Source organism: Phascolarctos cinereus, unplaced genomic scaffold (genome assembly GCF_003287225.1).
Source record: "Phascolarctos cinereus isolate Bilbo 61053 unplaced genomic scaffold, phaCin_HiC Scaffold_3;HRSCAF=262, whole genome shotgun sequence".
NCBI lineage: Eukaryota > Metazoa > Chordata > Mammalia > Diprotodontia > Phascolarctidae > Phascolarctos > Phascolarctos cinereus.
In genome coordinates, this window is record NW_027555736.1 from 34014748 (window position 1) to 34028772 (window position 14025).

The 14025-nt window shown below is 43.5% G+C and overlaps 1 protein-coding gene across 1 annotated transcript in view; it reads right to left on the bottom strand.

The window, feature by feature from the left end:
* PSTPIP1 (proline-serine-threonine phosphatase interacting protein 1) overlaps window positions 1-14025 on the bottom strand; it is a 101043-nt gene that overhangs the window by 58309 nt on the left and 28709 nt on the right. The gene's annotated exons all lie outside the window — the stretch shown is intronic.

Genomic DNA, 14025 nt, shown 5'->3' on the forward strand with positions numbered 1-14025 from the left:
CCATAGGGTTTCCCTTCCCTTTTCCCTCTCACCTCCCCCTTCCTACCTAGTCAAATGCCACCTCTGATGGCTCAGGGCCCAGTTTAAGATCCACCTCTTCTAGGCCGCCTGATCTGATTTCTCCCATCTACACTGGCCCTCCTACTCACTGGAACTGTGAGCAGAAATGGTCCTTAGAAAATGTCTAGTCTTCTAACACCCACCACCACCACCACTGCCATTCTATAGATGGGGAAACTGAGACGTGGAGAAGGAAAAAGACTTAGCATCTTCCCATCATGGGATCACCGATTTAGAGCTAAAGGAATCTGAGATAGAGAGGTAGGACGACCTGAATTCAAATTCAGCCTCAGACACTTACTAGCTATATGACCCTAGTCATTTAACTGCTATTTGTCTCAGTTTCCTCATCTGTAAAATGGAGGTAATATAGCACCTCCTTCCTCGGATTATTTCGAGAATCCAATGAGATAAAAAAAAATCAAGAAACATTTACTAAGCATTGACTATATGCCAGGAACTGTGCTAAGCCCTAACTACACAGATGGAAAGAATGAGGGAAGACAAGACACAGAAAAGGAGACTGAAAAGAGCAATGGGGAGGGGGGGTATGGTTGAGAAAGTCCTTTGGAGAGGCAAGAGAGCAGTCAGTAGTAGAGACAGGATTTGAACCCAGATCCTTTGACTCCAAATCTATTGCCCTTTCCATGAGGCTGTGTGACCTCAGCCCTTACTAATACCCCCTTTTATTTTTATTATACTGTAACACATCTGGAAGCCTTTCTCCCAAATAAGCTATTTGAGAGCAGAGACTTCGTGTTTCTTCCCTTGTCTCCTGAGATAAGGTTGGGGGATACTGTTTGGCACTTGGCGAAAAAGATAGAGAGGGAAGAGAGAGACAGACAGAGACAGAAAGAAGAGAGAGAGACAGAGAGAGAGAGAGACGGAGAGGGAGAGAGAGAGAGAGAGAGAGGGAGAGAGAGAGAGAGAGAGAGAGAGAGAGAGAGAGAGAGAGAGAGAGAGAGAGAGAGAGAGAGAGAGAGGGGATGAAACTGCTGCACCATTACAAGAACAGCCCTCTTTTTTCAGGGACACTTGGACACCTGAGTCAGTTTTGCCAACCCAGTGGGCAGTAAGTGTAGAGAGCAGTTCTGCTCTGACAGCAAAGAAGGCATGAAGGAGCAGTGGAGAAAATCATCTGAGTCAGAGGAGCCGGTCTCAGGGCCAAGCTCCAGTCAAGGAACCTCCCCTTCCTGGGCCTCAGTTTCCTCATTTTCGAAGTGAAGGGGTTTGATTGGGTGAGTGCTTGCCAACCTGTAAGCGCAGAATCCCTTTGGGGAAGGGGGTGCAGAGCTACTGAAAGGGGTCCACAGACCCATACGCACCCCATGCCTGATCATTTGATCTTCATTTAACTCAGAAAAAACATATCTAGTGGGAATGAATGAAAGAATGAAAAATAATGTAGTAGGCCCTTACTGTAGACCTAGCACTTTACCAAGCACTGAAGATACAGATACAAACAAAGCTTATATGTTAATGGGAGAAACGACAGAGGGGAGAGGCAGCCAGGGAGGGATACTTGGGTCTGACAAGTCACAGAAGTGACGAGTGGAAAAGGCAAGCAAGACCACAGCTCCTTGGTATGAGCGTGTGCTCCATTTACTAATGTGCAAAGGGGACCTTCATATGAAACAGTGTGGGAACCACCGGACTAGATCAGAGGCTCCAAGATTTGGAGCTATCCAGAGCCTTTGACAGCATCTGCATGATTTGTTTAAATGAGTGGAGTAGTCATTAATAAGACAACATTAACGTAAAGGAATTCTCTAATGGAGTGCCCCAGAAATCTGTCCCTGGGGCACTCCACTAGAGACTTGGATGAAGCCGTAAAATGTCATGCTTACCAAATTTGGGGATAACACAGTGATGGGGGAGATAGCTAACATATTAGACAACAGAATCAGGACCTAAATTTGTCTCATCCAACTAAATTGGTGGGCCAAATCTAATCCGATAAAATTGAAAAGAGATTGATTTACTTGGGTTCAAAAAAATCAGCTTCACAAGTGCAAGATAGGGGTGAAGAGCATGGTTAGAAAACTGTGTATGTGAAAAAGATCCAGGAGTCTTAGTGGACTACAAGTTCCATATGAGGTCATAGCAGCCACACAAGCTCATTCAATCTTAGGATACATCCCAGTGGCATTATATCCTCATAAATCACTAAACGTTTACTGAGTACCTACTGTGTGCCAGGAACTGTGCTAAGCTGATCTGGAGAGGTTAGAACCCCACTGTATTCTGCCCTTGTCAGATCACGTCAGGAGGTTTGTGATAACTTCTGGGGACTCCTTTTTAGGTAGAGAATGAATGGAAAAGAGTAATTACAGTGGCGAAGGGTGTTGAGATCTTTCCATACATGAATCACAGCAGAGGTTTCTTGGTATTCTGGTGAAGTCTATGGGCCCCTTCTCCAAAATATTGCTTTTAAATGCATACAATAAAACGCATAGAATTACAGAGGAAACCAGTTATTCTACATACAGTTATCAAAATAGTTTTTAGAAAAACCAAGCTCACAGACCCCAGGTTAGGAACCCTAAGTTAGAAGGCCTGGGGATGTTTACTTTGGAGAAGAGAAGATTTTTTTTGGGGGGGGGATGCATGATAACTGTCTTCAAATATTTGAAGGGCTGCCCTGTGTAAGAGGGATCAGATTTGTTCTACTTGGCCTTGGAGGGCAGAACCAAGAGCAGCATCTGAAGTTTCAGAGGCAGATTTAAATTCAGTGTATGGGAAAACCTCCTAAGAGAGCCATCCACAAACAGTGTGGGCTGCCTAGCAAGGTAATGAGCTCCCCGTCATCAGGATTCTTCCAGCAAAGCCTGGAGGACCACTTATCGGGGGGTTGGTATCAGAGATTCTTGTTCAGATCAGAGCTGGGCTCTGAGATGTCTTCCAGCTTTGATATTTGGTGATTCCCTTTCTTCTAAGGTCACTTTGACCTTGATATCCCATGATCCTGGGAGCAAGAGTTTCCATCCACAAATGTGAAGGTACTCCTTCCACAGGTTCTTATCTCCTCCCTATCCACACCCTTGACTAAGGGAATTCAAATTTTGTTTTTCAATACCCACATGGGAGCAGGCCACGTAGTTGTAATTGAGTGATTATTTATATTCAACTTCAGTTCCATTGAGTAATTGATCCAACCCCGACTGCAGCAACATTCACTTGCACAGCATAATTGTGAGGCAAGTAGTCATGCTCTACAGGCCTACTTGTAATTAAGTTTAAGATTTTCTTACTATTAATTAGCCCTAAATTTCAGATGACACAACTGAGGCTCAGAGAGTTGAAATGATTACATCATAGAGCTGAAAGAGACCTTAGGGGCGATCTTGTCCAACCCCCTCATTTAACAGAGGGGGAAACTGAGTCACGCATTTTCCTAGCTACAGGTCCTGTTTAGGAGACCTTTCTTCAACATCTAGCACCTCATTGTATCTGCTATGACCCATCTCAGGGTTCGAGCTGCTATTGATGTATTAATGTCTACTTGCGGAAATGAGGCCAAATGACAGACCAAGACATTATGATCATTATCGTTATTATTGTTGTTGTTATGATGACATATTATTCCTGAGTTCAAATCAGGCCTCAGACACTTGGGAGCTGTGTGACCCTGAGCAAGTCACTTTACCCTGTTTGCCTCAGTTTCCTCACCTGTAAAATGAGCTGGAGAAGGAAATGGCAAACCACTCCACTTACTTTGCCAAGAAAACCCCAAATAGAATCTGAAGAGATAGGACACAACTGAAAACGACTCGACAGCAACAATTATATGTACTGAAACTGAATGGGCAATTCTCATTTTAAGAGACTTTTTTTCTAAGCAGGGGAAACTTTGGTGTTATATAAAGTTTACTGTAATCCTTTTCGTTTACAAAGGAATAGGGACAGGGACTGGACCTCTGATGTCATTAGTACAGGGACCTTCTAGATAGGAAAACTCACTCCACCGATACAGTTTGGCACCTTCTCTGACACTTAGAATCTTAAAGAGGTGCTTGAGAGGTCTAGTGATCTGCCCAAGGTCACACAGCCAGGATGTGTCAAAAGCAGAGCTTGAATCTAAGTCTTCCTGGTTTTAAGGTCAATTCTCAGTTTGCTATATCACACTGACTCTTTGCTTGCATGTTTTTTTAACTTAATTTTATTATTTTCAATTAACAAAAATTTATTTTCTCTCCCTCCCGCTGAAAAGAGAGACAAGACTCTTGTAACAAATATGCACAATCAAGCAAAATGAATTCCTACATTCACCGTTGTCCAAAGAATGGATGTCTCATTCTATATCCTGAGCCCATCCTCTCTCCATCAAGAGCAGGGTACCCTGCTTCTCACCACCAGCCCTCTGGAATCATGGGTGACCATTGAATTGATCAGAATTCCCAAGTCTTTCACAGTCATTAATCTTCACTGTGTTGTAATTGTATACATATTCTCCTGCTCACTTCACTCTGCCTCAGTTTCCTCTGAAACCATCCCTTTCGTCCCTTCTTATAACATAATATTTAACTACATTCATATGCCATAACACTTCTATCAGTTCCCCAGTTGATGGGCACTGCCTTAGTTTCTAGTTCTTTGCCGCTGCAGAGCAGTGTATCCTTGTATATCTGGGTCCTTTCCCTCTTTCTTTGATCTCTTTGGCTTATGGACCTAGTAATGGTATTTTTAGGTCAACAGACATTCAGTTTAGTAACTTTGGGGGCACAGTCCCAAATTTCAGAATTCCGGAATGTCTGGACCAATTCACAGCTCATTTATGTGCCTGTTTTACCAAAGCCCTGCCGACATTTGCCATTTCCCTTTTTGTTAATTTTGTCAATCTGATGTGTATGTGAGGTAGGACTTTCTGCTTGCACGTTAAGAGTGAAGAGTTTTCTTTGACACATAACAGCTGATCGACTCAAAAATCTACGTGCCAAAAGTTCAATGCAATTTTTTTTTCCTTTTTGTAACTTTTGAAGAAGACTTTCCCACTTGTTGCCATTCTTAAAAAATGCCGTTAGGTTTTGTCAAGGTCATTCTCAGGCCATCTGTTAGTGCCCCAGCAGAGGAGAATACCACCTGCCAATAGCACTGACTTTGAGTTAGTTATTGGAAACAATCCAGCCTGGGTTTCTCCTCCAGACAACAGGCACAGGAGTACACCCCTCATTTGGAAACAGGTGCTTTGGCTCGATTTTTATTGGTGAACCAGCTAGCTGTAACGTGCATCCTTCAATAACCCCCTTTGACGTATACATCGTTGTGCATTGGGTTTTGCTTTCCCTTTTTAGTAATGCAGATGTAACTGATCACAAAGTTATTCCCTCAGGAAGCATTTGCTGCTAACTGTTGGGAAAAGAGCACCTCTCCAGAATTTGGAACTGGCCTCTAAACCTAGAGGAAGGTCCCAGGGTCCTCTGACTCTAAACCCATCACCATTTCCATTGTACCACATGGTTGCTGACCTCAGTAAAACAGATTCAGTAACAGTGAGACATTTTCACTGTGACAGATAGCTAGCTCTCAAGTTACATAATGTGGCATAATGTATAGAGAGCAATGATAGATATTGGAGTCAGGAAGACCTGGCCTCAAGTTCCACTCAAGATGCTTTCTATAAATGACTGACTGACTGACTGACTGAATGAATGACTGAATGAATGAATGAATGAATAGAGCATTTATTAAGTGCTTATTATATGCAAAGCACTGCTCAAGCTCTGAGGATATAAATAGCTAAGGTAGTCTCTGTTCTCAGGGAGCTCACATTCTAATGTGGAGAGGCGTGCTCTGGAGAATGTGCTAATTTGCATTGGTTGGTAGGAGGTCCCCTTTACCAACGAAATTACAGGTCTCGTCCAAAATCTAAAAGCTGCGTAAAGGACAGGTGCTAGAAACGAAAGCCCTGGGCTCAAGCCCTGCTTTTCACAGGTACTAGCTGTGTATAACAAGCAAGAGAATGTCATTTAACTCTCAGTTCCGTAAGCAATTCTCTAAAACTGTGCATCACTGGCAAGCTGCCCATCCAGAACAATGGAGGCAGTTTCTACACTAGGACTTCCTCATGTTGATGAAACCACAAGTCCAAATCCCTGCCGCCCCAATGTTTCCTTTCCAGTTACTCACCACAACTTTTCTAAAATGTTAACTTTCAGGATGGAAATTCTTCCTCTTTTATGTTAATCCTATCAGATGTCACTAGGGCCTTGCCCCATCTTACCCTGGCTAGTTAAAAGTAGACTCCTCCGGGCACTAGTCCCTCCTTCCCTCCCTCGTATTTCTCCTGGTAGTCATGGGACAGACTGATCTAAGAAATGGTGGCAAAGTAAGCCATGACTGTAAACTGGGGGCCAACTTGGATTCACTAGGAACACATCAGACCACACCATTCTTGCTTCCTTTTCCTTTACGCATCCTGAAATGAAGAGAAACGTTTTAAAGATGATGGATTTAGATTTCAGAGGGCTCTAGACCAAGAGTTCTTAACCTTTTGGGGGTCAGAGTCCCCTTTGGCAGTCTGGTGAGGTCTATGGTCTCCTCAGAATCACGTTTTTAAGTACACGAAATATACAGGATTACCAAGGAAACCAATTATATTGAAATACAATTATAAAAATATTATTAATAGCTAACTTCTGTGCACCAATGTGCTAAATGCTTGTGCTAAATGTTTTACAAATATTATCTCATTTTATCCTCACTACAACCCTGGGAAATATTATTATTAACCCCATTTTACGGATGAGGAAGTTGAAGCAAATAGAGATTAAGTAACTAACCTGGGGTCACACAGCTAATAAGTGTCTGAGGGTGGATTTGAATTCAGGTCTTCCTGACTCCAGGCCTCAAGGATCCCACTTCAAGAATCTCTAGACCAGACATAACTTCCCATGAGGAAGCTAGGCAGTGCAGTGGACAGAAGGCTGGACCTGGAATAAGAAACTCTAACTTGAAGTCCCATCTCAGACACTGACCATGTGAATCTAGGCACATTACTTAACCTCTGCTTGCCTCAGTTTCCTCAACTGTAAAATGAGGATGATAATAGCACATACCAACAAGGGTTATTGTGAGGAAAAAATGAGATATTTATAAAACGCTTTGCAAATCTTAAAACGCGCGCTCTCTCTCTCTCTTTCTCTCTCTCCATATATATTTATGTAGATTTGAAACTAGTTAAAAGAGCAGATCCAAAGAGTAATAATGAATAATAACCACAATTCATATTGATATAGTGTTTTAAGATTTGAAAAGTGCTTTTCTCATAGCAACTGGGTGAGCTAGGTGTTGTGTTATGAACCCCATTTTGTAGATGAGGAAACTGACACCTAGAGAAGTGAAATCTGCTAATGACAGAATTTGAGAATCGGAAGGGCCTTCAGTGGTGTCTAGTCCAGCCTAAACATGGAAAGAATGACTTGCCCAAGATTATGCAGCTGTCACACCTGAATTGAGATTCAAATCAGGGTCTTTCCTGATGCTGAGGAGGCAGAGAAATATCACGCACATGATGCTAAGCTTGATGTCATGGGACCTAAATTCAAATCCTAGCTTGGCCATGGACTCCTCAGACAAATTGTCTAGTTACTTTGCACCTCAGTTTCCTTATGTGTAAAATAAAGGGATTGGATTGAGTGATCTGTAAGGGCCTTCTCAATTCTCAATCTATATTCCTCCATCCAGCATTCCACCTCCTACATCATACAGTCTCTCTTAAAGTGAGGAATTGTTGTCAACATGGAGAGCCTAGTATTATGCCTTTGGACTCTGTACTTGACCGTACATAACACTGTTGAACATTAAACATTCTTCTTGGGGTGTGAGATTTGGAGTCAAAGGAGCTGGGTTCTAATCTTTGCTTCTGCCCACTTACTGCTTCTGTTGTTCTTGTTTGTCCTTCCTTCTTGAAAGTGACCATGACATCAGGAAGATGATACCATGACTTGCAAGTGAATTGGATTTAAGGGAGGGAGGCTGTGCAAAGTCACCAGCCTCGATTTCTCCTCTGGAGCCATCTGGGTTCAGTGGCCAGATACAGATCAGAAGAACTGGAGATGGCCCCCTTGCTTACTACTTCTATGGCTTTGGAGAAACCACTTGGCCTCGGGCTCTTCACAGTAAAGTGTGAAAGTTGGACTAGGTTGACCCCTGATGTCCCTTCCAGCTTTAATCCATAATCCTATAATTAATGCTTTGAAGGAAGATGGAGATATCACGATCATCAGGCATGATCACAGAGCTGGGAGCATTTGCTAATGCACTGGATGTCAGAATCCAGGCTAGGAAAGACATCTTCAGGTGAGACCAATAAGTTGAAATTTAATAAGAGCAAATATAAATTTAATAGGAGCAAAAATAAATTTCACCCGTCATGGTACTTAGGTTAAAAAAAAAAAGTCACCTTCATAAATAGTGCCTTGAGGAGAGCTGGGATAAGCACACTTCATGTGAAAAGGAGTGTGGAGTGTTAGGGTTGGAAGGGACCACAGAGTTCATCTGCTCTGACCCCTCACTTTATCAAGGAGAGAACTAAGGCTTAGAGAGGGGAAACCATTTTTTTAAGGTCACACAGGAATAAATGGTATCCCCAAGGGCTTAGACCCCAAGTTCAGTCTCTGGGTCCACTATCACACAGCTGCCTCCAAAATAGAGGCTTCACTGTGGCCAACTTAGAATGCGCCAATAACATGACACAGCTGGGAAAGTAATGAAATACTACCAGGTTTGGGGTAACCATTCACTTCCCTCCTCTGTGCTTTTGCACAGGTGGTCCTCCATGTCTAGAATTCACCTGGAATTCAGGTGACCTGTGTCTGGTCACCAGACACAGTGGTCCTCCATATCTGGAATGCACTTCCTCCTAATTCCTCTTGGATCCCTAGAGTAGCCCCGGTTTAGCAGCCATGTCCCTGGGGGAGAGAATTTACTCAGTGAAGAGACGAAGAGACGGTGTTCAGACTCCTCAGATGGCTACCAAGTCTGGACCACATGTGCTTCCCTGATGGGAGCCTTTCCTGCTTCTCTCCTTTGTAAACACTCTCTCCCTCTTGAAATTATTTTGTATATGAGAAACAGCATCGCATATTGGACAAAGACCTGTCCTCAGAGGCAGGAAGACCTGGGTTCAAGTCCCATTTCTGAAATACAGTGGTTTTCGGGAACCTCAATAACCTCTCAGTGCCTCAGGCACAGATCTTCTGTGACCTGAGTGACTGAGGAAGTTCCCTACATCAATGAAATCACAAGTACAGACAAAAAGAAATTGGTATTGGTGTATATACTTTGTATTTACTCATCTGTGTCCATGTTGTGTCTCCCTAGAAGAACAGAAGCTCCTTGAGGGCAGGCAGCGGGTTATTTCTGTCTTTCCACTTTGGCACCTAAGAACAATGCCTTGCACAGAGCTAGCACTCTAATAGAGGCTCATTGAATTGAATTGAATCTTACTCAGTTTCTGCTATCGCCTGTTTCTGTTTTTAAGGGACTCCCTGACCCACTGCACCAAACCAAGAAGTAGTATTAAGAGGAGAAAATTGCCTGGAGGCAGACTCAGGCTGGGTGTGAGAAAACTGGCTGATCATTAGAGCTGTCCAGCAAAGGCTAGGCTGCTTGGGAGGTTTGTTGGAATTCTCCATTACCTGAGCAATTAAGCGGAGTCCAGCTCACCAATAGCAAAGAATGTTGTAGAAGAAATTCATCATAGTGCAGGAGAAAGGATGCTAGACCTGCAGGCAGAGGACCTGAGTTCAGATCCCACCCCAGCCACTTACTACTTGGGAGACTTCAGTCAAGTCACTCAACTAAACTCTATGGACCTCCATTCCTCCCTGGACCATCGGAAGTGGAGTTGTACTAGATGGTCTCCAAGGTCCCTTCCAGCTCTAGCGCTAAGATCCTAGGGTTTCTTCGCAGGTCCGTTTGAGCTCTCAGAGTCAGTGGCTCCACCATTTGAGGTCAGGGTCCTGATCATTCCTAGGCACCATGATCACTTGGGCAGAAAGTGCCGATTTTCTGTGATACAGGAAAGGCAAAGCAGAGAGATGAACATTAGAATGGAGACTCAAGAAGACCTGAACAAACTATTGCCAGGATACATGAATCTCAACTCCCTTCTTATTTCAGCATCTGCCAAAATCTTCTCCAAAGCCTCAACACATAGCCTCATTGTGGGGAGGGGATGACCACGGGCTCCCCAAGGAGCCAAGCACAATTGAGCACAAAGTCTAGTAGTCTACCAGGCTAGAAGGGCTTCAAGTATAGGGCATTTGAGATCTAGCCTAATTGGTTGCTGGCTGGTGCAGTGGACAGAACATTAAAGTCAAGAAGATCTGAGTTCAAATCCAGACTCAGACACCTATTAGCAGTGTGACCCTGGGCAAGTAACCTATCTTCTCTATACCTCAGTTTCTTCATCTGTAAAGCAGGGATCATAATAACACTTCCCTCCCTCCCAGTGTTGTTGTGAGGGTAAATGAAAGTATATTTGTGAAGTTCTTTGCAAATCTTAAAGAGTTATATGAATGCTAACTATTATTAAGTTCAGAGAAGTTCATCACAAGGATAGCTACAGGGGGATGAACATTTTTTAGCTCCTTCCATATCTTAGTAGGTGACCTTCGTGAATTCATGTGGCTAAGAAACACTCATTACCTGGTAATTAGCTCTCTAGTGATGAGGCTTTCTAAACTTGTCAAGACTGGTCCTCAGAGCACAGATGCAGGAATGAAGGATTAACTCCAACCCTCTCCTCTCCTCCCCTCCCCTCCCGTTTCTTCTTCCACTCTCCTCTTCTCTCCTCCTCTGCCCTCCCCTCCCCCTTCCTCCCCTTCCTTCCCTTTTTCTAAGCCTTAGAATCTAAAGGAAGGGGTTGGTCTTCCAACCCCTAAACCCACACCCTACTCTAGTGGAATGAGCACTGCTTCTGGAGTCAGTCCATTAGTCAGTCAATGTTTATTAAGTTTACTATGTGCCAGGTGCTGTTATGTGCTGGAGCAACAAAGAAAAACAAAAGGTAGTCCCCGCTCTCTCTGCACTTACAGTCTAATGGGGGAGAGAGTGTGTAAACAACTAAGTACAGACAATATGTGTGTGTGTATACATGTGTAACAGATGTGTTAAGCGGAGTCCAGCTCACCACATCTTGTATGTACCTAATTAAACATGCATGCACGTGTGTGTATACATATAGAATAGATATATTAATCTATCATATAACACACGTGTATAGATATCTTGTATGTACCTAAGAAATATGCATGTGTGTATGCACCCTCACACACATACACATATACACATATATATATATATATATGATAGATGGGAGGTAATGTTAGAGCTGCAGGCATCAGCCTTTGGGGATGAGCATAGCATCCCTGCAGGTGAGATTGGAGCTGAGGCTTGAAGGAAGCCAGGATCAAAGTCAGAAGGCGGCCAATCTGGGTCTTGCTGTATGACCCTGGGCAAATCACTCCGTTTCCTCCTCTATAAAAAGGGGATAATAATACTTGCCTTCGAGGCAGGTACTTCATGGGACCGCTGGGAGGAAAGGGCTTTGTGAACCATAAACTTCTACAGAAGTGAAAGTATCTAGTGTTATCACTGGACTCATGGAGCCACTGAACTGCTCATTAAAGCCTTGGAGGGGCTGGCATCTGCCTGGATAAAGGGGAGTGCTCAGGGGATGCCGGAAAATGTTCAACAGGCTTTCTAAGGAAAAAATGTATCCACAGCACAGTTTTGAGTTTAATTTTTATTATTGACATTTCCCCATCACTTTCTTAATTCTAGACAATCAACAGAACAATAAATCAAGCCCTGACTTGTAGCATTTGCCATTTCTGAGGTGTTCCCACTGAAAATTTAACAATATACTCTTCCAGCCCCCATGAGTATCCAGATGAAAGAAACTGCCAAAATTTGGAGCAGTTCAGTGGTGTTAGGGTTACTGGCATTACTCTGCTTAGGCAGGTCAGCCTGGGTACTAGGTTTGGGGAAGGAGAACTAAGGTTTTCTTCAGATAGAGGACTCAGTAGTTATCTGAAGATCCAGAGGGGGAAAAGAAGACCAAAAAACCAAGCTACAGTTGTTAAGGGGAGAGAGAAGTCAAGTGGAACACCTGAAATGTTGAGGGGGTCAGGGAGTTAATAGAAGATACCAACTGATATTCCGCTGGAGCCAGGTCTACAGTGTCATGACATAGCGCTCTGTGCCTGACCCCATCCTAGCCTATATTTTTATCAACACCAGATTGCTACAACAGAAAGAGGATTAGATATGGAATCAAGACCTGGCTTGGGTCCCTGCTGAGCCACTTTAGTGTGAGTCATTGGGCAAATCATTGCACTCCATAATGGAAAGAGAGGGATGACTTAGGCAACACCCATCTCTAGGTCTCAGTTTCCTCATCCTTAAAATTGGAGAAATGGTCTAGATAATCTTTCGGGCTCCTTCCAGCTTTAGTACTCTGTCTGAGAAATACTGACCAAGCTTTTCTCATAACTGCTGAAGAGACACATATTTCGTTCTATGTACCACTTAGCAAGCAAAGCTCCTAGAAAGATATAAATCAAGAATTCAGCATCCCCAAAGAATTTATAATGGATGGCTCACTGTTAATTATTTATGGAAATGAGTCACAGAACCTCTGTAATTGCAATAACATCTTAAGGGCTGTGTAGCATCAAAACACCAACTAACTATTAAACCTTTCCTGGAATGAGGGCAGGGAGGCACCTGTATGGTCAAACCATGGGGTTGCAAGCAGTGGAAGTAAGGGAGAGTGAAGGGCGGGACTGGGCTGTGATGAAGGCACCTCATAAAGCTTGTATCTTCACCTCCTGCTGGGGTGCCTGGGGGAATCATACATATAGCCAGGCCTTCTTCTTTGAGAAACAAGTGTGGGATAGTAGAGAGAGTGCTAGCATTGGAGTCAAATCTTTGTTGGAGTCTTGGCTCTGCTGCTTCCTAGATGTATGACCCTGACTAAATTACTTTACCCCCTGAACCTCAGATTCTTCATCTATAAAATGGGATAGTCATCCTCATAAGACTATTCAGAGACTTGATTGTCTATTGTGTCTTTGTTTTCTCTGCTCCTAGCACATAATGACCCTTAAAAATGCTTATTCAACTGAATTGCAAGGTAATGAACTGGGAACTGGTGTTATAAAGACAAACAAACAAACAAAAAAATCTATGCTCAAGGAATTTACAATGGTAGGGGGAGAGGATGCCCATGCATACTGATAAGCAAAGACAAAGTACATAAAAAGTAATTTCTTTCTTTTTTTTTTCTTTTTTGGCAATCAGGATCAATGACTTGCCTAGGGTCACACAGCTAGTAAGTATCTGAGGCCAAATTTGAACTTGGGTCCTCTTGACTCCAGGGCTGGTGCTCTGTCCACTGCTCCACCTCGCTGCCCCTACAAAGTAATTTCCAGAGGGAGAGAGATTACCAACTGTAGGGGTCATGAAATGCCTCGAATGCTTGGAGGCTGGGCTGTGCTTCAAAGGATGCAAGGGGTTCCAGCCTTAGAATCTTTTGTTCTTGTGCTTTGAGGAATGGGCCATCGAGGTGTGAATGGGGATTGCTACTGGGCAATCACTGAGGGATGGGATGCCAGGTGGCCGATGTTCTAGATGGTCTAGGGATGTCCCCTGGTGACTTCTGACAGGTGGGTTCTGTTGTGCCTGGTTTGTTTTAGTTTTGATTTTGGTCACAATGAGTGTGCCACGGCTCCTGCCTCCTGATGTTTGGTATTTTCCTTCTAAGTGTGTGTGTGGGTGGCAAGACACCTTGTCTCCCAACTAGACTCTAAGTTCCATGAGGGTAAGAGCCATGTTTCCTATGTCTTCGATGTCCCCCAATGGGCTCAGTGTAGGGCTGGACACAGAGAAGGTGCTCAGTAAATATTAGTTGATAGGCTGATTGATTTTATGCACATATACACAATGTAATCATGCTTT